The sequence below is a fragment of the Rhinolophus hipposideros genome, assembly GCF_964194185.1.
Source record: "Rhinolophus hipposideros genome assembly, chromosome: 2".
NCBI classification, from domain to species: domain Eukaryota; kingdom Metazoa; phylum Chordata; class Mammalia; order Chiroptera; family Rhinolophidae; genus Rhinolophus; species Rhinolophus hipposideros.
In genome coordinates, this window is record NC_138048.1 from 28,338,656 (window position 1) to 28,353,436 (window position 14,781).

General features: G+C 38.3%; 1 protein-coding gene and 1 pseudogene across 2 annotated transcripts in view; both read left to right on the forward strand.

Annotated features, from left to right (window-relative positions):
* Positions 1 to 14,781, forward strand: part of EPHA6 (EPH receptor A6) — an 893,585-nt gene that overhangs the window by 806,170 nt on the left and 72,634 nt on the right.
* On the forward strand, positions 35 to 1,080 carry LOC308507282 (proton-activated chloride channel-like; annotated as a pseudogene). The gene has a single exon. The product of its transcript is annotated as a proton-activated chloride channel-like (transcript).

Below are 14,781 nucleotides of genomic sequence, written 5' to 3' on the forward strand. Positions count from 1 at the left end.
GCTTAGCGGGCTCGGGTGTGCCTTAGCTCTGGTCTGTGCCATGATCCGGCAGGAGCTCTCCACATCCTACCAAGAGCTGAGTGAGGAGTTGGATCAGGTGGTTGAGAACTCAGATCAGGCTGACGAGCGGGAAAAGGAGGCAATCAGAGTCCAGGGTTCAGGAGTCTTACCAGTCCTAGACAGCGAGTCCGCCTCCAGCAGCATCCGCTTCAGCAAGGCCTGCCTAAAGAACGTCTTCTCGGTCCTGCTTATTTTCATCTACCTGCTGCTCACGGTGGTCGCCGTCTTCCTGGTCTACCAGACCATCATGGACTTTCGTGAGAAACTCAAGCACCCCGTCATGTCGGTGTCTTACAAGGAGGTGGATCGCTATGATGCCCCAGGTATTGCCCTGTACCCGGGTCAGGCCCAGTTGCTCAGCTGTAAGCATCATTATGAAGTCATCCCCCCAGTGAGGAGCCCTGGCCAGCCCGGAGACATGAACTGCACCACCCAGAGGATCAACTACATGGATGGACCCTTTCTCCAATCAGACCCTGAAATCCGCTCTGATTGTGCTGGGGCCCCGGGAAGTGAAGAAGCGGGAGCTGGTCTTCCTGCAGTTCCGTCTGAACGAGAGTAGTGAGGACTTCAGCGCCATCGATTACCTCCTCTTCTCTTCTTTCCAGGAGTTCCTGCACAGCCCAGACAGGGTGGGCTCCATGCAGGCCTGTGAGAGCGCCTATTCCAGTTGGAAGTTCTCGGGGGGCTTCCGCACCTGGGTCAAGATGTCGCTGGTGGAGACCAAGGAGGAAGACGGGCGGGAAGCAGTGGAGTTCTGGCAGGAGAGGAGTGTGGTTAACTACATTGACCAGAGGCTGGCTGCTGAAAAAAGGGCTCAGTTGTTTTTTGTGGTCTTTGAATGGAAAGATCCTTTTATCCAGAAAGTCCAAGATATAATCACAGCCAATCCTTGGAACACAATCGCCTTCTTGGCATTATTTAAAGCAGCAGAGTTTGCCAAACTGAGTGTGAAATGGATGATCAAAATGGAAGCGATACCTTAAAAAAAGAGGTCAGGCAACGAACCACATAAGCTGAAGTCGCCTTGCGGTGTTCGTAGAACTGCCCATGTTAATGGAAGTTCTCATCACTTCCACTTTGATAAACTGAGCTACCAGAAATTTGTACTCACCTGAAGAAACGGGCCCTGCTGGGAGGAACAGCCTAATGCAGCAGATCAATGGATAACCTGCAAGTTATTTAAGTACTTAAGTTATGGAACATTTTTTGAATATGACAGATACATAGGGTTTGTGGAAGAGGGAGTTAGATATGCATCTGGTTTTCTGAAGGTTTGTAGAAGCTGCCTTTCTTCTTGTTTGGTTTGGTGTATAGTTCAGCTCTAACAGGATAATTAAGGCTCCGCTGTTTACCTTAGGTTTTTTTTTCCCCCCCTGAGGTTTTTAAAGTGGATGGAAGAGGGTGTGATTATCCAGATGTGTGGGTCATGCTTTGGAAACTGCCTGTCCACAAAAAAAGGCAAAAACCCTTATGTTTCTGGCATCACCTGCCGTTTCCATTGTCCAGCCTGACAAGCTCTCTCATTTGTTAAATGTTAAATGAGACTTTTTAAGCTACTAGAAACAAGTAATTAGAATTCCTGTGGACTGACTAGCCACCTACCTGTCTGGTTAGAGTATTTGTTGATGCAGGTATGAGAGTTTAGTGCTTAACATGCAAAAGCACTAGTACGTATGTACATAATAGGTGCCTACTCATTGTATTTTGATGATTTCATTAACAGGTCAATAAATTTAGGTTAATACAAAGGATAAAAAAAAAAGAAGTTTTCTACTAGTATTACCTTTAAGTTGCTTTTAAAACTTATTGTATGTACCTACCAACTCTCAGAAAGAAATTTTCCTGGATTTTACATCTCTTGTACCACCACTTACAAGATTTTAGTAGTTAATCTGGAATCTATTTAATGCCTTTTCTCATTTCAGTGGAAATTTCGGATGTGCAAGGCTTAGTTTCTCTCTCTCTCTCTCTCTCTCTCTCTCTCTCTCTCTCTATCTCACACACACACACACACACACACACACACTCACACACACACACACACACACACACACACACACTCAGTGAGGGGATTTCCCTGAACTACAAGACCATCATGAAACACTATGTGTAACAGTATGCAAAGTGTATTGGTTCCCCAAAGTGCCTAAACCTATAAATCATTGCTTCTAATATGTGAGATGCATTCTATGGTACTGGTGGGCATGATAAACAAGGTTGCAGGAAGCTGTTTAAAACTAACACTAAGTATCTCATGCCTGATTAATGTACTAGAATATGGCACATCTTAATGAGAGAATTATTACTGGCATATAATTAGATGTTTAATCCAGTCCCTAGTCAATCATTTGCTTGTAAATACACCTAAGAGTAAATAACTCAGCTCTTTTGGTTTTTACCTTCATCTTGTCTTGAATGTAGACAGAGGGGATTCTGTGGCATGTTCATAGAGGTACTAGACCCTTCCCTGAGACACCACAACGAGGGTGTATTTTAAGTTATTTTGAAAACTCTATTTGTCGGTCACTGATTCACCGAGGCACTTAACTTATTAAAGGCTCTCAGATGGCTCAACGTTAAGATATCTGTTGAACCCTTTGTGACCCAAAGTTCTTTGACTATACAAAATTTTACTTATCTTTTATTTGTAATTTATTTTCAGTGGAACCTATTTTGGGAAATGCTACTGCCTGATGTTCTGTTGTAAAATGGTTAGAGGAGTCACTTTCATTTCTTTAGAGTTACACTTGATTACAGAGCTTCTAAAATATTTCTTGTATCTTTGATGTCTTTTAGAAATATTTTTCCCAGTTTTGATTTTCAGCTCCCCCTTCCTCCTTCCTTACTCAGGTCTATAAACAGCTCCAATATAAACCCAATGGTGGAAATAGAACAAGAAATTACAGCCACAGGCCCATATACTCAAACTCACCCCTATTCTCTAATGTCTAAGGAATCAGTAACATGTCAAACTCACAATGCTTATTCCCTTGTCCCTTCTGGTGCTTTCTCTGAGAGAATTCCCTTGTGGAACCAGACTTCTGGCAGGCCAGCCCCATCAGTGTACCATGTACCCAGCCACAGCCCATATTCCCTGGGATCTCTCTACAAATGTGTACATGTCTGTCTCTCTGGTTAGACTCTCAGTTCCTCGTGGGAGGCATCTAAAACATATGTATTTTTATATCTCTACTGTTTGCAATATAAGTACATGAGTATTACTAAATTATTGAGTCACACAAATGTGAAAAGTGAAAACTGGTTGGGTTCCCCACCTTCTCAGCAATTTCAGATATAGACATTTAACCTAAAATTGCCAAGACATGACTTTAACTATATTTCATGGTGTGTTTACATATCAGTGTCCAAATATTTGGCACACTGAAGTGTTTTAAATGAAAGGAAATATGACTCTCTTCTCACTTTCAAAGCAATGACTCTCATTAATATATTGGCACAGCACTGACTGGCCTGCCTTCTAAAGAGCTGCCAGATTTCTCCATATCACCTCTGCTTGAAATAGAATGTGCACTGACACCAGGATCACAGAAAATTCTGTAAAAGCTGCCTGATTCTCAGAATGCTGAAAAATGCACTACATAAAACGATCACTGAAAAAATATTGGCAGTCCACAGGAATAGCTGATAATAGGTAATCACCAACCAATAATTTGGGGGAGGTACATCCAAGGACTCAGGACAGTGACACAGTAACACCAGCAACAGAGATGAAGTGCTGGGCATTCTCATTTACACTATGGCTAGGGCCAATCATAAAAAACAGCTAACCTGTAGAACCACCTGAAGACTAGCTGAACAGAAGTCTTATAACTAAGAATATACAGAAAAAAGCATGAAAAGCCACATTGAGCTGGTAGGAGGAGCTAACACACGGAATGGACTGGTCCAATTACCCACATGTGGCAGTTGAAAAATAAGAGGGATATCTCAGCTACAGTGGTGCCCCCAGAGGAGTAAGGGGTCCCCACCCTACACCAGACTCCCCAGCCCAAAGCACCAGTGCCAGCAAGAAGAGCCCCACATCATCTGGCTATGAAAAGCAGTGGGATTTCATCCATCCAGGTGAGATGCAAGACTGCTAGAAACACAGGTGTCCTCTTAGAGGGCCTGCATACAGATGCCCCCTCTCCCAGCAGTCACCCTGGACTTCAGCTGAGGGACAGTGACTTGGGAAGCACCAGGGACATACAGGAAAAGACTGAGTTGTGTGGCCTGAGGGTGAAGGGTGGAGGGACAGCTGCAATTGTACCTGTGCTGAGTTCTCCTCCCCTGCAGCCTACAAGCTGGGGCCATCTTTCCTGAGACCTCCCCCTTCCCCACATGGCCAAATCGGAATCTGCATTAGCCTGGTGAAATCTGCTCACTCTACCCTGGTGACTCCCTGGCACAACACCCCACCCAACTAGTGCACTGCTGGTGGTAGTTAAACAATGGGCAGCCAGCTCTGCCTGCATTGCAATCTTTCTTATACAACTCTCAGGGGTCCATGGGTCCCAGGCAGGGAGAGGCTGGCCTCATACTACTCTGAACCTTTTGCTGAATATTTGCGAGCTGAACACTGGCAACAAACCTGAATCTGCATACTTCTTGCCCCACCCTGGTGACTCCCTGAGACCCCATCTCACTGACTTATATACTGCTTGAGGCTCTTTCAGCAGCTGAGCTTTATGGGCAGCTGCCAGGTGGTGGCATATCTCAGTGCCCTGGGACATTTGCTGAACTGCCCCAGGCCTGGTACTAATGGCAGCCATTCTTTGTTCACAGCCTGGCATCTCCCACATGCCTCCAGGTCCAGCACAGGAACCCACAAACCACAGATCACTTTGTAGCCCCCACCAGGTAGAGTTGGGCTGGCCATAGGCATTGGCTGACCTTGGCCTGCACAGGAGCCTCTCCCAAGGGCTCCAGAGGAAACACCCCCATAGACCGGCTTCAGACTACAACAGAGAACTATCCAATTAGCCCCATAAGCAGCACACCCAAGTGGTGGTCTCAACAGGCACTAGAGCACGCGGGGACAAATCCCACCCCCTGGGGTCAGGCCCTGCACAACAGCTCGTACACTGTGGGTGTGGCCAATCCTCACAGACAGTAAGCCTGAAGATCACTCCCACCCTTTGATGAGCCAATAGCAATCAGATCTCAACTATGACAGAAGGGAACACAAAACCCACACAAGGGCCACTCCTGGAGCACCCAGTACAGGTGATCAGAGAGACTATGCCACATGGCATCTACTACATAAAGCCACATAGTCAACACTCAGAGACATAGAAGAACTACCTAATGCATAGAAACAAACAGAGAGGCAGCTAAAATCAGGAGACAAAGAAACGTGTCCCAAATGAGAGAAGGAGAAAACTCTAGAAAAAGAACTAAACAAAATAGAAGTAAGCAATCTACCAGATGCAGACTTTAAAATAATGGTTATAAGGATGCTCATGGAACTTAGTGAGAACTTCAATAGAGAGATCGTAAGCATAAAAAAAGGATACAATCTAACCTTATATTTAAAGGTGCTAGAAAAAGTGCAACAAAGTCGAAAGTGTGTGGAAGGAAGGAAGTAATAAAGATCACAGCAGAAATAAATGAAATAGAGACTATATAAAACAATCCAAAAGATCAAAGAAACCAAGAGCTGGTTCTTTGAAAAGATAAACAAAATTAACAAACCTTTAACCAGACCCATCAAGAAAAAAAGAGAGGACCCAAATAAATAAAATCAAAAATGAAAGAGAAGTGACAACTGACACAATGATACAAAAAATTATAAGAAAATACTACAAACAATTATATCCCAACAAATTGGACAATCTGGAAGAAATTGTTAAATTCCTAGAAACATGCAATCTTCCTATTAATTAATTTGGGAAATTAATAAAACACAGAAAATCTGAGCAGCCAGATTACTATTAACAAAATAATCAGTAATCAAAAAACTCCAATCAAAAAAATGTCCTGGACTGGATGGCTTCCCAGCAGAGTTTTACAAACATTCAAAGAAGAACTAATGCCTATTCTTCTCAAACTATTCCAAAAAATTCAAGAGGTGGGAAGGCTCCCGAGCTCATTTTACAAGGCCACCATATCCTGCTTCCAAAACCAGACAAAGATATTACAAAAATGAAAATTATACGCCCATGTCCCTGATGAACATAGATGCAAAAATTCTCAATGAAATATTACCCCGTTGAATTCAGTGGTACATTAAAAAGATCATATACCATGATCAAGTGGGATTTATCACTGGGATGCAAATTTGGTTCAGTATTCACAAATCAATTTACATGATGCACCACATCAACAAAATGAAGGATAAAAATTATACGATCATATCAATAGGTGCAGAAAAATGATTTGATGAAAACTAGAATCCATTTATGATTAAAACACTCATCAAAGTGGGAATAGAGGGAACATACCTGAACATAATAAAGGCCATGTATGACAAACCCACAGCTAACATCATACTCAATGGGGAAAGCTAAAAGCATTCTCTTTAAGATCAGAAACAAGACAAAATGTCTACTTTCACCACTTTTTTTCAACACAGTATTGGAAGTCCTAGCCATAGCAATCAGACAAGAAAAAGACATAAAAAGCATCCAAATTGGAAACGAAGAAGCAAAACTGTCAATATTTGTAGATGATATGGCACTATATAGAGAGAACCCTAAAGATTCCACCAAAAAACAATTAGAACTGATAAATGAATTCAATATAAAAACCCGGATACAAAGTTAATATTCAGAAATCTATTGTATTTTTTACATTAATAACAAAATATCAGAAAGAGAGATGAAGAAAACAATCTTATTGACAGTTGTATCAGAAAATGAAGTACCTAGGAATAGATTTAACCAAGGAGGTAAAAGACCTGTATTCAGAAAACTATGACACTGAAGAAAGAAATTGCAGAAGATACAAATAAATGGAAGCATATATTGTGCTCCTGGATAGGAAGAATTGGCGTTGTTAAAATGTCTATAGTACCCAAAGCAATCTATAGATTCAGTGCAATCCCTATCAAAATACCAATGGCATTTTTCACAGAACTAGAACAAATAATTCTAAAATTTATATGGAACCACAAATACCCTGAATAACCACAGCAATCTTGAAAAAGAAGAAAGTTGGAGGTATCGTGCTACCTGATACCAACTATACTACAAGTCTATAGTAACCAAAACAGCATCATACTGGCATTGAAACAGACACATAGATCAATGAAACAGAATAGAGAACCCAGAAATCAACCCATGCCTATATGGTCATTTAACCTGTGACAAAGGAAGCAAGAACATTCAGTAGGGTAAAGACAGTCTATTCAATAAATGGTGTTGGAAAAACTGAAGAAATACATACAAAAACATTGAAACTGGACCACTTTCTTACACCATATACAAGAATAAACTCAACATGGATTAAAGACTTACATGTAAGAACCAAAACCATAAAGTTCCTAGGGGAAAACATATACAGTAAACTCTTTGCTCTTAGTAATATTTTTTAGATATATCTCCTCAGGCAAAGAAAATAAAAGAAAAAATAAACAAATTGATAAATGGAACTATTTCATACTAAAAAGGTTTCCATAGCGAAAGAAACCATCAACAAAATGAAAAGCAACCTACTGAATGGGAGAAGATATGTGCCAATTATACATAAAATAAGGGGTTGATATCCAAAATGTATAAAGAACTTATACAACTCAACATCAAAAAAAAAAAAAAAAAAAAAAACAATTTATTTAAAAACTTGGTAGAGGACCTGAAAAGACATTTCTCCAAAGAGGACATACAGATGGCCAATAGACATATGAAAAGATGCTCAACATCACTAATCATTAAAGAATTGCAAATAAAAACCACAATGAGATACCACCCCACACCTGTCAGCATGGCTATCATCAATAAATCAACAAACAACAAGTGCTGGCAAGGATGACAAAGGAATTCTCATGCAGTGTTGGTGGGATTGCAAATTAGTGAAACCACTATGGAAAATAGTATGGAGTTTCCTCAAAAAAAAAAAAATAAAAATAGAACTACCTATGACCAAGCAATACTTTTGGATATTTATCTGAAGAAATACAAAACAGTAATTCAAAAAGACATATGCATCGCCATGTTCACTGCAGCTCTGTTTATTAGGTTGGTGCAAAAGTGATTGCGGTTTTTGCAATTATTTTAACCTTTTAAACTGCAATGACTTTTGTACCAACCTAACTCAATAGCTAAGATATGGAAGCAACCTAAGTGCCCATAAATAGACAACTGGTAAAGTAGTGCTTCAAATAAACAATGGATTATTACTCTACCATAAAAAAGAATGAAATCTTACCATTTGCAACCACATGGATGGACCTAGGAGTGTATTATGCTAAGTGAAATAAATCAGAGACAGACAAATACCATATGATCACACTTTTATGTGGAGTCTAAAGAAAAAAATAAATGAATGAAACAGAAACAGACTTACAGATACAGAGAACAAACTGATGGTTGCCAGAAGGGAGCGGGCTTGGAGGGCTGGGTGAAAAAGGTGAAAGGATTGAGAAATACAAATTGGTAGTTACAAGATGTAAAGTACAGCATAGGGAATATAGTCAATAATATTGTAATCACTATGTAGAGTGCCAGGAGGGTACTAGATTAATCATAGGGATCACTTAGTAAGTTATATAAATGTCTAACCACTATGCTGTTCACCTAAAATTAATATAAAATAATATTAAATGTCAACTGTAATTGGAAAATAAAAATAATTTTTAAAAAAATGAAAGGAAACATTAAATTGAAAGCACTGAAAAAGTAAAAAGTCTTTCTATTTTTACTTTTGTAATGAAAATGCGTTAAACATATAACTACTTTATCGCATGCACTCATAGGAAAATATAGAGTATCAGCATCAGTATTAACAAAAGGAAAAGTAAATAGGTATAGACAAAAATGATAAGATATTAGGTTCATGGATCAATAAGAAAAAAGCAGATAGCCAAATAGAAAATATGGGGGAAAATAAGGGCAATTCACCAAAAATGAAACACAAATGACAGTAAACGTGAAAAGTTGCTCAACCTCAGTAGTAATCAGAAAAGTGCAAAGTAAAACAAGATTGTATTTTTAACCATCAGACTGGCAGAAATTAAAAAGATTTACAATATCCAGAGCTGACAGTGATAAATGAAAATAAGCACTTTCATACACTGTTTGTGGGAATATAAATTGATAAACCTGTTTTGAAGAGCATTTGGCAGTATCTCAAAATTCCAATTTGCAATTTTAGCCAACTAAGACTCTCTTCTACAGAAATACTTTCACATGAGAACAAAGAAGTATTGCAGGGTATTATTAACAGCATTGTTTATGATAGAGAAAAATTGAAACAAATTAAATATCCTCCAATACAGGAATTTTAAATTAACAATTGTACATTCATATCATGAGATTCATATCATGAGATACTATGCAGGCAATATTTGAATAATGAAGAATGAAGAATAATGAAGCTGACTTTCATGGATTGACTTGGAAAGACCTCCAAACCATTTTGTTAAATGAAAAAATTAGAAGCATATTGGAAATTTAAAATTTGAGCATAATACTATTTATATAAATTTGTGTATGTTATTGAATGAATGACTCTGTGACTTGCAAAGGCTCTTTAAGCTACTCAAGTATCTGGTACACTGATCTGTTTTGAATGAAATGCTATATTACAAATGAATAATATGCTGAAACAGTTAGTATGATATTCACCAAACTCAACAGTTATTACTGCTTGGGAGAGAGAGGAAGAGGAGCTAACGTGTTTTATACTATGTAGTTCTGTATAATTGAATCATTTATAACAAAATTGTATTACATATATAATTTTAAAACTACATTTGGCCTGTAATAACCATAAGATTTGTTAGAGCCTCACATCAAGCCTGCTTAATACTTATATGCCAGGCAGTTGAAAGTTTATAATAACTGATTACAGAGATGTGAGCAGCATTTCATGCTGACTCTTGGGAGCAAAAAGCAGCCAAATTGTTCCTTAATAATGGCCAGGCTGTCTAATTCAATAATTTAAATTAATAAAGTCTATTCCTTTCCTACTTACGTAGACTACTTCTCAGATCACCTGGTAGGCTATGAGGTAGAAGCCAACCCTCATATACAACTCTGACCTATCAAAGGAAAGTGACTGATGTGGTGGAAACTGTCATGACTGTAAACAGGTCACAGGAGTAGAGATGATGGTGAAATGTTTCAACTCTGAGCCCTCATTTTTCAAAGCATCACTGAAAGCAAAAAAATAAGATGATGCCAGGAAAATAAATAACCTCCAAGAATTAACAAAGATCTCAAGAAGTGTTTGTTAGTATTTACAACGCACCTGCAGCTTGCCCTTGTTTTGATTGACCCTTCTACTTAATGACATAAAGAAAACAGACAATATCTACCTATACTACCATACAATTTTACAATGCTGAGCAAGTAACATCTCAATTTCCACCACAGACTATGACTCTTCATTGCTCATCTTAAAAATCCTTTTGCAGAAGTAATGATCTCCCTATTAAATTGTGGCTGAATCATTTATGCTCAATAGAGGGTGCATTTAGTTCAAGCAATACATTTTCCAGCAGGGTGAACACTAACACAGACGCTCACTGTGCACAGTGGACATGTCACATGGCTGTTTTTCCAGTGAAGGATACTGAAAAACTATTTAAGAGCTCATTTTCCTCTTGATCTGTCATCTGTATATTCTCTAGACAGCTTGTCTGTCACTACTCAGTTGTTCAAGACAAAATCCATTCTCCCATACTGGACTGTAAGAATTTATAAACACAGAGATGACCCACCTGGTTACAACTGAAACGTAACACATGTCAGCCGCTGGCTGTAACCTGACTACATCTTAATAACAAACAACAAAATCTTCCCTTCCATTTTGAGTGCATTCTTAAGAATTTATAGAAACTTCTTTTAGTGCTTTTCCGGATATGATTTATATTGGACGTGTCTGTGTTTTTGAGTCAGAAGCCTTTAGATATATGTTTCCTCTTTAAGAAAAAAAGAAGTCTTAAAATACATTCAAATTACAATTTTTAATTAAGCTAAATTTGTCTAATGTCAGACAACTCAGCCTTTATTGACACCATGCCCTTGTGAATATATACAATTTTAATTGCATTAAGCTGATATTTTAGTTCCTGACCATTGTATAAAATAGGTCTTTTCTATAGATGTCTGCCTTACATTCCTACATGATCTCTGATGTATGCAGCAACATTCATTCAGCAAAGATATTTGCTGGTAATAACTGTTAATTGGGAAAAAAATTACATAAAATAAACAGCATAATAACGCCCAATACGTTAGTGCAGATGTAATAACTATAAAAAGAATAATCAAATCACCCTCTGAGGTATTGAGTTGCGTTTCATATTTTACCAGAATTAAAGTAATGAAAAATGAAGTTACAATTTTACAGAGAGGAGCGTAGCTGGCAAAAATAGCTTGCCACAGTTTAATTTGAAGTTTTCTGGCTTATTAAAAATTTTCTTTTTGAGTTCTAAATTCCCTGAAGCATTGTCAGTCCAGGGGCAGAGTAGCTCAAGGGTTGATTAATTCAGCTGCTCACCAACCCCACGAAAGCCTTACGTGCTTCTTTCCTTGTTACTGCTCTGCCTCTCTGTGTTCAGCTTAGCTTTCTTTCTGGTTGCAAGATAACTGTCTCAATTCTGGAATCCCATCCAGACTTATTTTCAAAGGAAGAATAGGAATTGTGCCCTAAGCATTCCCAGAAGCCCCTCAGCTGACTTCCCCTTATATCACATTGGCCAATGCCCATTCCTAAATCAATCACAGGCAAAGAGAGTAGGATTATCACCAATGGTTTTATGAACATGATTATATGAATTACCCAACACAATCTGAGTTCTGCTCAAAAAGAAGGAGTTTGGTGAATGTTTATTGGGTAGACATTAAACAGCATCTGCTATTCTCTGGATTTACTGCTTGTTATATATTAATACATGTCCACCTCTCCATGAAAATATATGCTCACTGAGAATGGATACTAGTTTATATGCACATTTGTATCTTCAGTTCATATTCATTTATATATTCAGTTATATATTCATAAATATTTGTTCAGTTAATGAATGGATGAATGAATGAATATAAGAACAAATACTTAATCCACAGGAATAGAAAAAAGTTTACAGTGAAGTTAACAAAGCTTAATTTTTAGGGTCCCTTGTAAGAACCTAAGAAGCGCTATAGAAATGTGTTTGATCATCTAGTGTTATAAAATTTGCAAAAGTAACTGCAATTGGTTAAATTTGCTGACACCACTCTGACTGACTAACCTCCATGACATTTCTCCTGTGTTGGAGTGACCATGAGCTTTCTGGGAATTCAGTTATCAGAAAGTTGAGTTGGGGATACATTTAATTTTGTTTCAGTGGGATATATTCATGTGTTTTTCAGTCATTTCCATGTATAGTGATGTTATTACTAACCGCCTGGTATAAGAATGGTTTTCTTCACTCACCATGCTGAATTGCTGCCACAACACTAATGCCCAGGGCTAGAGACGTTATCATAACTGAACAGGCCTTACAGTACCCATCTCTGAAAAAATGTTAGTAGCAAAGGAGGAACAAGGATGAAAAGGGAGGGAGCCAGAAACTGGTCTGTTCAAATTTTTGTCAATCATTAGAAATGTAAAATTACAAGTAGAGGATTCAGTTCTTGTCACATTTCAATCAAAACAGATCTGTCTCATCAAAAATATAGCTGCTAATGCAATGTACAATTTTTAAAGCACCATTCCTATTTTTTCACTTTTAATGGGTATTGCATGAAACATAATTTATCAAAATTCCTGTGTCTGTAGGGCACAAATTCATAATAGTACTGCAATAGCAAGTTTGCCTATAACAACTCATATATTAAAGAAACTTGATAGATTTTTCCCAAATTTAGCGACCATAAAAATTTACATGACATCACCCATAAAAACTTATGAAGCTGAAATAAATTTTTCCAAACTAAATATTAATAAAACCAAATTTTGACCAACCATGCTAGAGGAAAGATGGAATATCCATTGTATTCTCTTTTTTTAATTAAATTTATTGGGATGACAATGATTAGTAAGATTACATAGGTTCCTAGTGTACAAATCTATAATATATCATCTGTATATCACATTGTGTACTTACCACCCAGAGTCAGTTCTCCTTCTGTCACCATATATTTGATCCCCTTTACCCTCTTCTACCACGCCCCTCCCCCTTACCTCTGCTAACCACTAAACTATTATCTGTGTCTACGAGTTTTTGTTTCTTTGTTAGTCATGTTCCTTTATTGCTTTCAGTTGTATATCCCACATATGAGTGAAGTCATATGGTTGTCAACTTTTTCTGTCTGGCTTATTTCACTTAGCATAATAATCTCAAGATCCATCCATGTTGGTACAAATGTCAGTACTTCATCTTTTCTTATGGCCGAGTAGTATTCCATTGTGTATATATACATCTTCTTTATCCAATAATCTATTAAAGGACACTTTGGTTGTTTCCATATGTTGGCCACAGTAAATAAAGCTGCAGTGAACATTGGAGCACATAGGAGGTCTGACAATTAAGTTCGCTAACTAGTTGCAACAATGTTGCTAACTTTTTTTGATATCAGAGAGATTATTTATTATGAATTTGTACCAACTGGACAAACAGTTAACCAAGTTTACTATTTAGAAGTGCTGAAAAGGCTGCATGAAAAAGACTACCTGAACTTGTCGCCAACAATGCATGGCTGTTGCATCACGACAAGGCACCAGCTCACACAGCACTGTCTGTGAGGGAGTTTTTAGCCAGTAAGCAAATAACTGTTTTTGAACACCCTCCCTACTCACCTGATCTGGCCCCTGATGACTTTTTTCTTTATCCCAAGATAAAGGAAATATTGAAAGGGAGACACTTTGATTACATTCAGAACATCAGGGGTAATACGACAACAGCTCTGATGGTCATTTTAGAAAAAGAGTTCCAAAATTGCTTTGAAGGGTAGTTTAGTTGCTGGTGTCAGTGCATAGCTTCCCAAGGGGAGTACTTCAAAGGTGACTGTAGTGATATTCAGCAATGAGGTATGTAGCACTTTTTTCTAGGATGAGTTCACCAACTTAATTGTCCGACTTCATATACCTTCACTAAAAAATGTTTTCAGATTTTTGGGTAGATACCCAGGAGACGGATTGCTGAGTCATAGGGTAATCTATTTTTAATTTTTTGAGGAAGCTCTGCACTGCCTTCCATAGCGGCTGCACCAGTCTGCATTCCCACCAACAGTGTATGAGTGTTCCTTTTTCTCCACAGCCTCTCCAACTCTTACTAGTTTTGTCTTGTTGATGATAGCCATTCTGACTGGGGTGAGGTGATATCTCATTGTGTTTTTGATTTGCATTTGCCTAAAGCTGGTGAAGTTGAGCATTTTTTCATATAGCTGTTGGCCCTCTGTAAAACTGTGGTCAAATGAAGAAGTGAGCAAAGTTACACTACCAAAAGCATAGCCAATGGGTATGCAGTTCCAAAGCGGCAGCGGCTTAAAATAAGAATAACAGCTAATTCCTAAGAACGCTTTCTAAGGATGTTGCATGTGTTTACTTCTTTAAATGAATTTTCAACAACTCAGT